Below are 11,822 nucleotides of genomic sequence, written 5' to 3' on the forward strand. Positions count from 1 at the left end.
GCACAGGCCTTACCACTGGGAGCAGCCTTTCCTCCACTTCAACCATGTGATTGTGGAATTGTGATATTACCCTTGTTGGAATACAACCAGGTTGTATACTTATGTACAATATACTGATTTTAATATTAGCAACTAATTTTTTTTCCCGGAAAAAACAGTGGGCATGAAATCTCCACAGCAATGTGCTAGAATCAGCCTTCAGTCTCTGCAGGTTTTTATTTCTGGCCTAGAGTTGGGAGTTCCCTGGGGAAAGAAAGTATGTAATTCAAGTTGGATGATTTCCAAAGGGACTGAATGCATACTAAACATGTTTGTTTCCTTTCTATTTATAAAAAAAGATCATTGGGAACATACAAACCAGCAAATTTAACTGCTGAAGATAAATGGAGATATTTTGGATATAATTTTCCCATAGGGTCTATGCCATGAAAGATTTTGTCTGCCAAACGAAACATACAAAAAATAATTTTGAAATGTCTTACCAATCAAAGAACACAAAACAACTGTGGCAGCCAAAGTAAATACAATCATGTTTAATGACTCATCCAGGATTTTCAGGGCTTATTCTGGCATGAGATCTATCCATGCCTGACCCTTGAATACAACAGGAGCCTCTTCTAGTTGCCAAATGTGTATAGATGGGGCACTGTGTCTTATTCCTCATTTTTGCATATTGTTTAAATTCAGTTTTGGTGGTGAAATTCCAACAAGGGTAATATCACATCACTGACAAATGACAAATGTGTATGCCCCTTGAATGATGGTGTTGGAGAAGACTCTTGAGAGTCCGTTGGACCTCTAGGGGATCCAACCAGTCCATCCTAAAGGAAATCCAGTCCAGAATATTCACTGGAAGGACTGATGCTGAAGCTGAAGCTCCAATGTTTGCCCACCTGATGGGAAGAACTGACTCATTGGAAAAGACCCTGATGTTAGAAAAGATTGAAGGCAGGAGGAGAATAGGAAGACAGATGATAAGACGGTTGGATGGCATCACCATCTTGGTGGACACGAGCTTGAGCAAGCGCTGGGAGTTGGTGATGGATAGGGAAGCCTGGCATGCTGCAGTTGATGGGGTTGGAAAGAGTCGGACAGGACTGAGTGAAATAGAGGAGAAAGAATAATAAATCTAATTGTATCAAGTTGGTGACTAGCTGCACGTAACAACACATTAATTAAGTGGCTTTAAAATTCAAATTATGACTACATTCAGAGTGGAATATCTTCTAATGACCATCAAAAATACTGCCCATCCAAAAGAAAACCAAAGAAAATGAAAAGAAAACAAATCTGAAACTATGTTCAACAACCTGCTGTTCCGATTTTGTTTCTGTTATTGTAACAGAATCATATGTCTCTTAACAGGTAAAAGCAAGTCAATAATTAAAACTAATATTGTTCTGAAGTATCACTTTCATTGGTTAGAAAAAGAGGTTCACACATAACATAAAGAAGTTAATTAAAACCCTACTGTCTTAAATCTTGAACTGAAAGCATAATTTTGTACCAACTAATTATATTCCTTTTTATTTCATTTTTTAGGGTAAATGTACTTCTTACTCTGACCACTGTAGAGCTTAGAAGCAATGACAACTTGATAACAGTGACTATTCTGAGGTCTAACATGTAGCTTCTAAATGTATTTCCCAACAGACAATCCATGGATTCTTAAAGAGATGGCTGATTTCAGGACTGGGTCAAGAAATGCACAAAATAATCTTGGGAATCTTGAAGAACCAGAAACCTGAGGGACTTCAAAGACCAGTGGGGACTGGACAGAAATTTTAGGAATCCAAATGAAAAAGCCAAATATCTACCAGTTTGTTGGGCAGGATGATGTTTCTGCTTCTCAACACACTGTTTATGTTTCTCATAGCTTTTCTGCCAAGAAGCAAAACACTTCTGATTTCATGGCTGCAGGCAGCATCCACAGTGGTTTTAGAGGCTAAGATGAAGAAATATGTCACTGCTTCCACATTTTTTCCATTTGCCATGAAGGATGGGGCTGGATCCCATGATATAGTTTTTTAATATTTAATTTTAAGCTGGCCAAATGTGTCCAAATGTTAATAGGCAACATCTAATTTGTCACTGTGACAGATTACTAGGGCACCAACTCACCATTCTGAGCACCGAGAAAGGAAAATAATCATCAATATTTATGCTATTTTTGTTTCTATTAAGCATAGGTCATGTAACTACAAACAGTTCCAGGAAAACAAACTAGACTGTCCCTTCTGGGGGTGATGAGAGAGTGATATAATGAGCAGCTAATATGATGAGCAGCTATAATACAGATGAAGCCTCACTGGCCTGCAGCTCAACTCCTGCTGTGAAGATCTGGTTCCTAATAGATCAAGGACTGGTACTGGATCTGGCCCACTGTGCTGGTATTGTGGACTCCTGCTCTAAACCCAATAGTGGGACATTCTATAAGACAAACCACCCTGCTTCCTCCCAGATTCTGAACATATAAATGGCATTAAAATTGGGAGAGAAACAGTTATTTACTCTTAAGACAAACATCCAAGTGCAAGATATGAGTACATTCTTTTAATAAACTGTGAAAAGACATCTGCTTTTTGAGAATCAGGGAAATTTGCACAGGGACTGGATATTAGATGTTAATTTTATTGGGAACAGAAGAGCATTTTTTTTTCACATCATATCAATTTACCCAAAATACTCATTATGTAGATTTTGTGAAATGTTCATCTCTTCGCTAAATCTTCAGGAAAAATGAATAGAGTAAAAAAGATAATTAAATTTGGGTCTGTCTTGATTTAAAAACAGATTGGCATAGCTGCTATGGATTGAAAAGTGTCTACCCTTGACTTCCAATGTGATGGTAGTAGGAAGTAGGGCCTTTGGGAGGTATATAATTTGACATGGGGTTTTGATTGTGGTCCCTCATGATGGGATTAGCCTCTCCCTCTTTTTCTTTCTTATTCTCCCTCTTCCTCCTTCCCTTCCTCCATCACATGTGAGAACATAGCAAGAAGAGAAAGACCTGATGCAAGTCAAGAATGTCTTCACCGGGAACTCAATTGTCCACCACTTCAAGGTTGCCGGAAGAAATATCAATAACCTCAGATATGCAGATGACACCACCCTTATGGCAGAAAGTGAAGAGGAACTAAAAAGCTAAAAAGCTCTTGATGAAAGTGAAAGAGGAGAGTTAAAAAAGTTGGCTTAAAGCTCAACATTCAGAAAACGAAGATCATGGCATTTAGTCCCATCACATCATGGGAGATAGATGGGGAAACAGTGGAAACAGTGTCAGAGTTTATTTTGGGGGCTCCAAAATCACTGCAGATGGTGACTGCAGCCATGAAATTGAAAGACACTTACTCCTTGGAAGGAAAGTTATGACCAACCTAGATAGCATATTCAAAAGCAGAGACATTACTATGCCAACAAAGGTCCGTCTAGTCAAGGCTATGGTTTTTCCAGTGGTCGTGTATGGATGTGAGAGTTGGACTGTGAATAAAGCTGAGCCCTGAAGAATTGATGCATTTGAACTGTGGTGTTGGAGAAGACTCTTGAGAGTCCCTTGGACTGCAAGGAGGTCCAACCTCTCCATTCTAAAGGAGATCAGTGCTGGGTGTTGCTTGGAAAGACTGTTGCTAAAACTGAAACTCCAATACTTTGGCCACCTCATGCGAAGAGTTGACTCATTGGAAAAGGCCCTGATGCTGGGAGGGATTGGGGGCAGGAGGAGAAGGGGACGACAGAGGATGAGACTGGGTGGCATCACTGACTCGATGGACGTGAGTTTGAGTGAACTCCGGGAGTTGGTGATGGACAGGGAGGCCTGACGTGCTGTGATTCATTGGGTCACAAAGTCTGACACGACTGAGCGACCGAACTGACTGACTGACTGGAAGCAGAAGGAATGCAGACATTTTTAGAAAGAATGAACTGGGCAGACCTCTCCTTGGTTTTCCCTTCTTTAGTGCCATCTGCAGGTGAGGGAGGGACCGGGTAGAGAGGAAGCCACAAGTGGGACTGCAGGGATATTTGCAAGAGAAGGGAGGAGGAATTCAGAACCCAGTAAAGAGGAGGTGAGCATCTTGCTCAGGACCCAGGAGGGAATGAAGAAACACTGGGAAAAGAATAATGCCTACCTGAGGGCCAGACCTACCTGAGTCTTCCATTTAAACTTGGAGGTCACATCCTTCCTGCTGGAATTCCTGCTCCAGATGTGGAGGGGTGAGAGCTGTACTCACCCCTAATGAGTCACAGGGAGATGGACAGCCTCCCCTAGGAGCCCTTTGATTCCATTCTAATTGTGGGCATCATCCCAGGCCAGAGAGCTAATGTCAGGTCATCCAAAGGATGACCTACTTTAAATAGTATTTAAAATACTACAAAATTTGTCTAGGAGTCCTGGCATATCTTGTTCCCAGAGTTTCTTAGGAGAGATGATTCATCAGCCTAATTTGGGTTTCTGCTGAGGAATCTAAAAACTTTCTCATTGGTAACTTCTGACTTATAACTACTCGATCTCATCCCACAGAACCCAAGTGGTGGAACGTTCCAGTGGGCAATTGCTCTAAGGTCTTCAGTGTCACAGCACTGTGTGCCATGTGGTCTACTACTTCCAGTTCTGAGCCCAAGATCCATGGACATCACCCGGCACTTTTTGCCCCCTGCCACCAGAGGCAGCCTCAGCAACCTCAGAAACACACACCTCTGAGCCACTTGTCCACTGATTGGCATTGAGCTTCAGTCTGGAACAAGTGTTCTGGACCAAGTCCAGTCTCCCTCATCCAATATATGGCAAGCTGAACTCTGGGCTGTATGACTCACCTTAAAGCTGCGGGTAGATTAGTGAAGACTTGGGACCCAGGAACTCTGGTTCTCAAGCTAGGAGACTTCAAGGAAAGGAAAGATGAGAGAAAGCTCTATTGTATCCATGTTGCAAAACTTCTTAGATATCTGCAGGCACTAGAGTGGAAGTTCCTTTCCCATTGCCCCTCAAGTCTGGTTCTGATTTTATCATCAGACCTGCTTTCTTGTAGCAGCAGGAAAGCAATACTGCAGGCTGTTTATTCTGGGTTCCAGGAACAGCCGGGGAGCCCCAGCTGTACTGACCCCAGGAGGCAGTCGTGCAGGTAGTGAATGACTCACTCCCAAGCCAGCATCCCCAAAGCTCCCACTCCTCATTCACACAACACAGAAACTAGGTTGACTGGATATCATGGACCTGTATCACTGTGAGAAGCATTCTCTTCTCAGCCTCTGGCAACTTAGATACAGTGTCTTGCTCTTTCCTCAGGGAACCCCTGGCTGAGGGGTCTGAGACTAGCCTGGATGCAATGGATGTGTTCCCTCTTTAATGCTTAAAATAGGCCTTGGAGTTTCAAAGGCTTTGAGAGGGTTATAAACACATTTAAGTTCTTTAGGGACTTTGCTTTATGAATTTGGTTGGAGAAAAAGGACAGAAACTCAGGACAAGGCTGGACATGTCTGGGTCCCAGCTGATTGTGAGTTGAGTTCCAAACACCAGGCTTCAGAGTCAGGCGCTGATGTTATTCACAAGCCACCTTTGAAGAAGCAATAGAGGAAAGAGATTTTGAGCAGAGAGCAGTGTGGTCAAAGGGCCATGGGAATCACATGGGGTGAGATGAAACAAGAGTGATTACTTGTTTCTTTGCTCTATCAGTTCCTTGGAGTTTCTACCCCTGAGGACAAGTACATAGTGATAGTCAGAGGCATTGGTGGTGCCCCTGCACCTGATTCTCCAGGTGATAACCAGTTTGTGTACACATTCCTGATACCAAAGCCTATTAAGCCTTGTGATAGCCCCAGGTCTCCCTTCTTGGGAAGGCTGACATGGCTCATTGCTGCTAACTCACAACTGAAGTATGTGATGAGGTCATGTTGGCTGACCTGTAGACCAAGTTCCAAGCATGGAAGGAAGGTTGGCAGTGGAAGGGTAGCCATTTATTAAGCTTGGTTACCTTGGTCCTTAGCAGTTCTACTTCTCACATCTAGAATGTTTTTTTCCAAGCTTTTTGCATGGCTGGGTCCTTCTCAACATTTAGCATCATTTCAAATAAGTCTCTCTCAGGCTAGTTTTCCCTGGCCACTGCACTCTCACAAGCACAGACCCTGATCCAAAAAGTGCCTATAGACACTTCCCTCCATCAATACCATAATTATAGTTACCAAAGTGGAGAGGTGGGAGAGGGATAAATTGAGAGTTTGAGATTAATATCTGTATACTACTTTAGTTAATAGATAATCAACAAAGGCCTACTTTACAGTACAGGAATTCTGTTCAATAATTTGTAATAACTTGTATGGGAAAAGAACCTAAGAAAGAATGGATACATGTTTATGTATAAGGGAATTAATTTCCCATACAACTAATATTAATACAATCATGTAAATAAACTGTTCATATATAAATTAAAAGCTATATTTAGGGCAGCGGTCCTAAGATCTCAGAGGAATAGGACGGGTAGGCTACTTTGTCCCCCACATATTTATCAAAAGAACATTTGAATGCTGAGCAAATTCCACAAAACCACTTCTGAATGCTGGTAGAGGACAGCAGACACCCAGAAAGGCAGCCCATTGCTTTTGAAAGGAGATAGGACAAAATATAAAAGATAAAAAGAGAGGCAAAAGTGTTAGGGACAGAGATCGGTCCTAGGGTGGGGGTGGGGAGTCATAAAAAAGGAGAGGTATCCAAACACCAGGAAATCCTCTCACTGGCGGGACTGTGGGGTAGTTTTGGAATCTCAGTGGGCATCATAATCAGGAGGTAAAATAAGTAAATAAAACCACAGATTATGTGCCTAATGGGAACTCCCTGCAGAGAAGTAGCCCAGACACTTGGGTCCGACATCAGCAAACAGGGGCTGAACAGGGAGGCAGGGGCTGCATTGTTTATGGTAACGACCAGGCCTGAATGCCCTGAGGGCAATCTGAGGGAGCTAATGTGAGATAGCAACTCAAACTGTGGGATAGCCAGAGAGAGAGAGAGAGAGAGAGAAAAAAAAAAAAAAAAAAAAAAAGAGAGAGAGAGAGAGAGAACTTTCTGGTGTAAAGCCCTAACCTAAGGCACTGCCAGGCCCACTCACAGAACAAAGGACTGAAGGAATACAATAAGAGAGCTAGCCGGCTGCAGAACAGCCCATCCCCTGTCGGAGGCAGGGAGGCAGGCAGGCGACAGCCAGAGCTGGAAAGGGGCAATCTTGGCCCCAGAGACGGCATCCTCTACCAAACTGCAAGCAGGCTCCCAGTTGCTAACCAAGTCTTCCTGGGATCCTGGACTATTGGCATCTGCCTGGAGGTTTGTTGCCAGAGATCACCTCCCCAAAAGAGACACAGTCACACGTGAAATGGCGCTCCTGCTGTGCAGCCAGGAAACCAAGAAGCTGGGAAAGGGGAGGTGATAAGATGCACTGCACCTGGAGAGTGTGTGCATGCCAAGCACCTGGTCACCTGAGCTGTTTGGACCTGGGACGGGTACGAAAAGCAGGCCCAATTGAGTCTGCACCTATGTGGAGTACCCGAGAACATGAATCTGAGTGGCGTAGACCAGGGAAATGCATGCAACACAGGGCCCGCTTTAGACAGTTCCCCTGCAGAGCAACCTGGAGACTGAGCAGTGTAAACTGGGAAACCACATGCACCGTGAGTGGGGGCAAACTCAACATGGCCGAGACACTGCGAGCACTCCCCACTCATGCCAGTGATATTTGTTTGCAGTGTTCCTTCCTCCCACAGCACGACTGAACAAGTGAGCCTAAATAAGTGATCACCTTCTCTCCCTTGTGTCAGGGTGGAAATTAGACACTGAAGAGACTTGCAAATAGAAGAAGCCAAAATAAACAGAGGGAACTGCTTTGGAAGTGACAGGTGCAACAGATTAAAACCCTGTAGTTAGCACCAACTACATTGGAAGGGACCTATAGATCTTGAGAAGTATAGCTGAAACAAGGAACTATGTGAAATTGAACTGACCCCACACTGCCTGCAACAGCTCCAGAGAAATTCCTAGATATATTTTTACTATTATCATTTAAATTTTTTTCTTATTTTTTTTTTAATTTTTAAGTCCTCTATTACTCCTTTAATTTTCATTTTTATAACCTACTATTACCTTGAAAAAAAAAAGACCCCATTTTTAAAACAAACTTCCTATATATTCTTTATAATTTTTGTGATTTTGTTTTCTTTTTTTTTTAATATTGTACTTTTGAGAGTCTAACCTCTACTCTAGATTTTCTTTTATTTTTTTTTTATTTTTACTATAATCATTTTTTTATTTTTTAAGTTCTTTATTACTCCTTTAATTTTCATTTTTATAACCTACTATTACACTGCAAAAAAGACCCTATTTTTAAATACTCTAGATTTTTAATCATTGTTTTTTGGTATTTGTAATCAATTTTGTACCTTTAAGAATCAAATCTTCAGTGCACATTTTTACTTAGGAGTGTGATTACTGGCTTGATTGCCCTCTCCCCCTTTTGAATCTCCTTTTTCTCCCCTAGGTCACCTCTATCTCTTCCCTCCCCCTTCCCTTCTCTAAACAAATCTGTGAATTTCTTTGGGTATTTTGGACTGTGCAGAACATTTAGGGAACTGATTACTGGCTAGATCTGTCTCTCTCCTTTTGACACCCCCTCTTCTCCTCCTGGTCTCCTCCATCTCCTTCCTCTCCCTTCTCTTCTCTATGTAACTCTGTGAACCTCTCTGGGTGTCAAGGCTGTGGAGAGCACATAGGGATTTGATTACTGGCTAGATTATTCTTTCTTTTTTGATTCCCCCTTTTCTCCTCCTGGTCACCTCTATCTACCTCCTCCCTCTTTTCTTCTCCATGTAACTCAGTGAATTTTTCTGGGTGTCCCTCAGTGTGGAGAATCCTTTATCCATTAACCTAGATGTTTTATCATCAGTGCTGTATGGATGGAGAAGTCTTGAGGTTACTGTAAGAATAAGACTGAAAACCAGAGGCATGAGGCCTAAGTCCAAAGCCTGACAACAACAGAGAACTCTTGACTACAGGGAACATTAAAGGATAAGAGCTCATCCAAAAGCCTCCATACCTACACTGAAACCAAGCTCCACCCAAGAGCCAACAAGTTCCAGAGCAAGACAGGAACATAGGCCTGAGCTTTAATATATAGGCTTTCCAAAGTCACACCAAACCCACAGACATCTCAAAACTCACTACTGGACACTCCTGTGCACAACAGAGGGAAGAAATCCAGCTCCACCCACCAGAACACTGATGCAAGCTTCCCTAATCAGGAAAACTTGACAAGCCACTTGTCCAACTCCACCCTCAGGAAAGAACCTCCACAATAAAAAGAAAGTACAAACTGCCAGAATACATAAAGACCACCCCAAGCACAGCAATCTAAACAAGATGAAAAGGCAGAGAAATATTCAGCAGGTAAAGGAACATGATAAATACCCACCAAAACAAACAAAGGAGGAGGAGATAGGGAGTCTACCTGAAAAAGAATTCAGAATATTGATAGTAAAAATGATCCAAAATCTTGAAAACAAAATGGAGTTACAGATAAATAGCCTGGAGACAAGGATTGCGAAGATGCAAGAAATGATAAACAAGCACTTAGAAGAAACAAAAAGAGTCAATTAATAATGAATAATGCAGTAAATGAGATCAAAAACACTCTGGAGGGAACCAACAGTAGAATAACTGAGGCAGAAGATAGGATAAGTGCAGTAGAAGATAGAATGTTAGCAGAGAGAAAAAAAGAAAAAAGAATTAAAAGAAATGAGGACAACCTCAGGGACCTCTGGGGCAATGTCAAACACCCTAACATTCTCATCATAGGAGTCCAAGAAGAAGAAGACAAAACGAAAGGCCATGGGAAAATACTTGAGATAATAGTTGAAAACTTCCCTAAAATGGGGAAAGAAATAATCACACAAGTCTAGGAAACCCAGAGAGTCCCAAACAGGATAAACCCAAGGCAAAACACCCCAAGACACATATTAATCAAATTAACAAAGATCAAACACAAAGAACAAGTATTAAAAGCAGCAAGGGAAAAACAACAAATAACATACAAGGGGATTCCCATGAGGATAGCAGCTGGTCTCTCAGTAGAAACTCTTCATGCCAGAAGGGAATGGCAGAACATACTAAAAGTGATGAAAGAGAAAAAGCCTTCAACCCAGATTACTGTACCCAGCAAGGATCTCATTCAAATATGAAGGAAAAATCAAAAGCTTTACAGACAAGCAAAAGCTGAGACAATTCAGCACCACCAAACCAGATCTTCGGCAAAAGCTAAAGGATCTTCTCTAGACAGGAAACATAGAAAAACTGTATAAACTCAAACCCAAAACAATGGGATTATACTTATTAATAATTACCTAAAATGTAAATAGGTTGAATGCCCCAACCAAAAGACAAAGACTGGCTGAATGGATACATAAACAAGACCCCTATATATGCTGTCTACAAGAGACCCTCCTCAAAACAAGGGACACATACAGACTGAAAGTGAAGGGCTGGAAAAATATTTTCATACAAATGGAGACCAAAAGAAAGCAGGAGTAGCAAAACTCATATCAGATAAAACAGATTTTGAAATAAAGGCTGTGAAAAGAGACAAAGAAGAATACTACATAATGATCAAAGGATCAACCTAAGAAGAAGATATAATAATTATATATGCATCCCAAATAGGAGCACCATAATATGTAAGGCAAATGCTAACAAGTATGAAAGGGGAAGTTAGCAATAACACAATAATAGTGGGAGACTTTAATACCCCACTCACACCTATGGATAGATCAACTAAACAGAAAATTAGCAAGGAAACACAAACTTTAAATGATACAATGGATCAGTTAGACCTAATTGATATCTAATAGGACATTTCACACCAAAACAATGAATTTCACCTTTTTCTCAAGTACACATGGAAGCTTCTTCAGGATAGATCACATCCTGGGCATAAATCTAGCCTTGGTAAATTCAAAAATTTGAAATCATTCCTGAGCATCTTTTCTGACCAAAATGCAGTAAGATTAGATGCCAACACAGGGAAAATAACTATTAAAAATGCCAACATATGGAAGCTGAACAACACGCTGCCGAATAACCAAGAAATCACAGAAGAAATAAAAATGGAAATCAAAATATACATGGAAACGAATGAAAATGAAAACACAACAACCCAAAACTTGTGGGACACAGTAAAAGTAGTGCTAAGGGGAAGGTTCATAGCAAAACAGGCTTACCTCAAGAAAGAAGGAAAAAGTCAAATAAATGACATAACTCTACACCTAAAGCAACTGGAAAAGGAAGAAATGAAGAGCCCAGGGTTAGTAGAAGAAAAGAAATAATAAAAATTAGGGCAGTAATAAATGCAAAAGAAACAAAGGAGACCATAGCAAAAATCAACAAAGCTAAAATCTGGTTCCTTGAGAAGATACATAAAATGGATAAACCATTAGCCAGACTCACCAAGAAAGAAAGGGCGAAGAGTAAAATCAGCAAAATTAGAAATGAAAAGGGAGAAATCGCAACAGACAACAGAGAGATACAAAGGACCATAAGAGACTAGTATCAGCAACTATATGCCAATAAAATGGACAACTTGGAAGAAATGGACAAATTCCTAGAAGAGCATAACTTTCCAAAATTTAACCAGGAAGAAATAGAAGATCTTAACAGACCCATCACAAGCACGGAAATTGAAACTGTAATCAGAAATCTTCCAGCAAACAAAAGCTTTGGACCAGACAGCTTCACAGCTGAATTCTACCAAAAATTTAGAGAAGAGTTAATACCTATCTTACTCAAACTCTTCCAGAAA

The sequence above is a fragment of the Oryx dammah genome, unplaced genomic scaffold, assembly GCF_014754425.2.
Source record: "Oryx dammah isolate SB20612 unplaced genomic scaffold, SCBI_Odam_1.1 HiC_scaffold_15, whole genome shotgun sequence".
Classification (NCBI taxonomy): Eukaryota; Metazoa; Chordata; class Mammalia; order Artiodactyla; family Bovidae; genus Oryx; species Oryx dammah.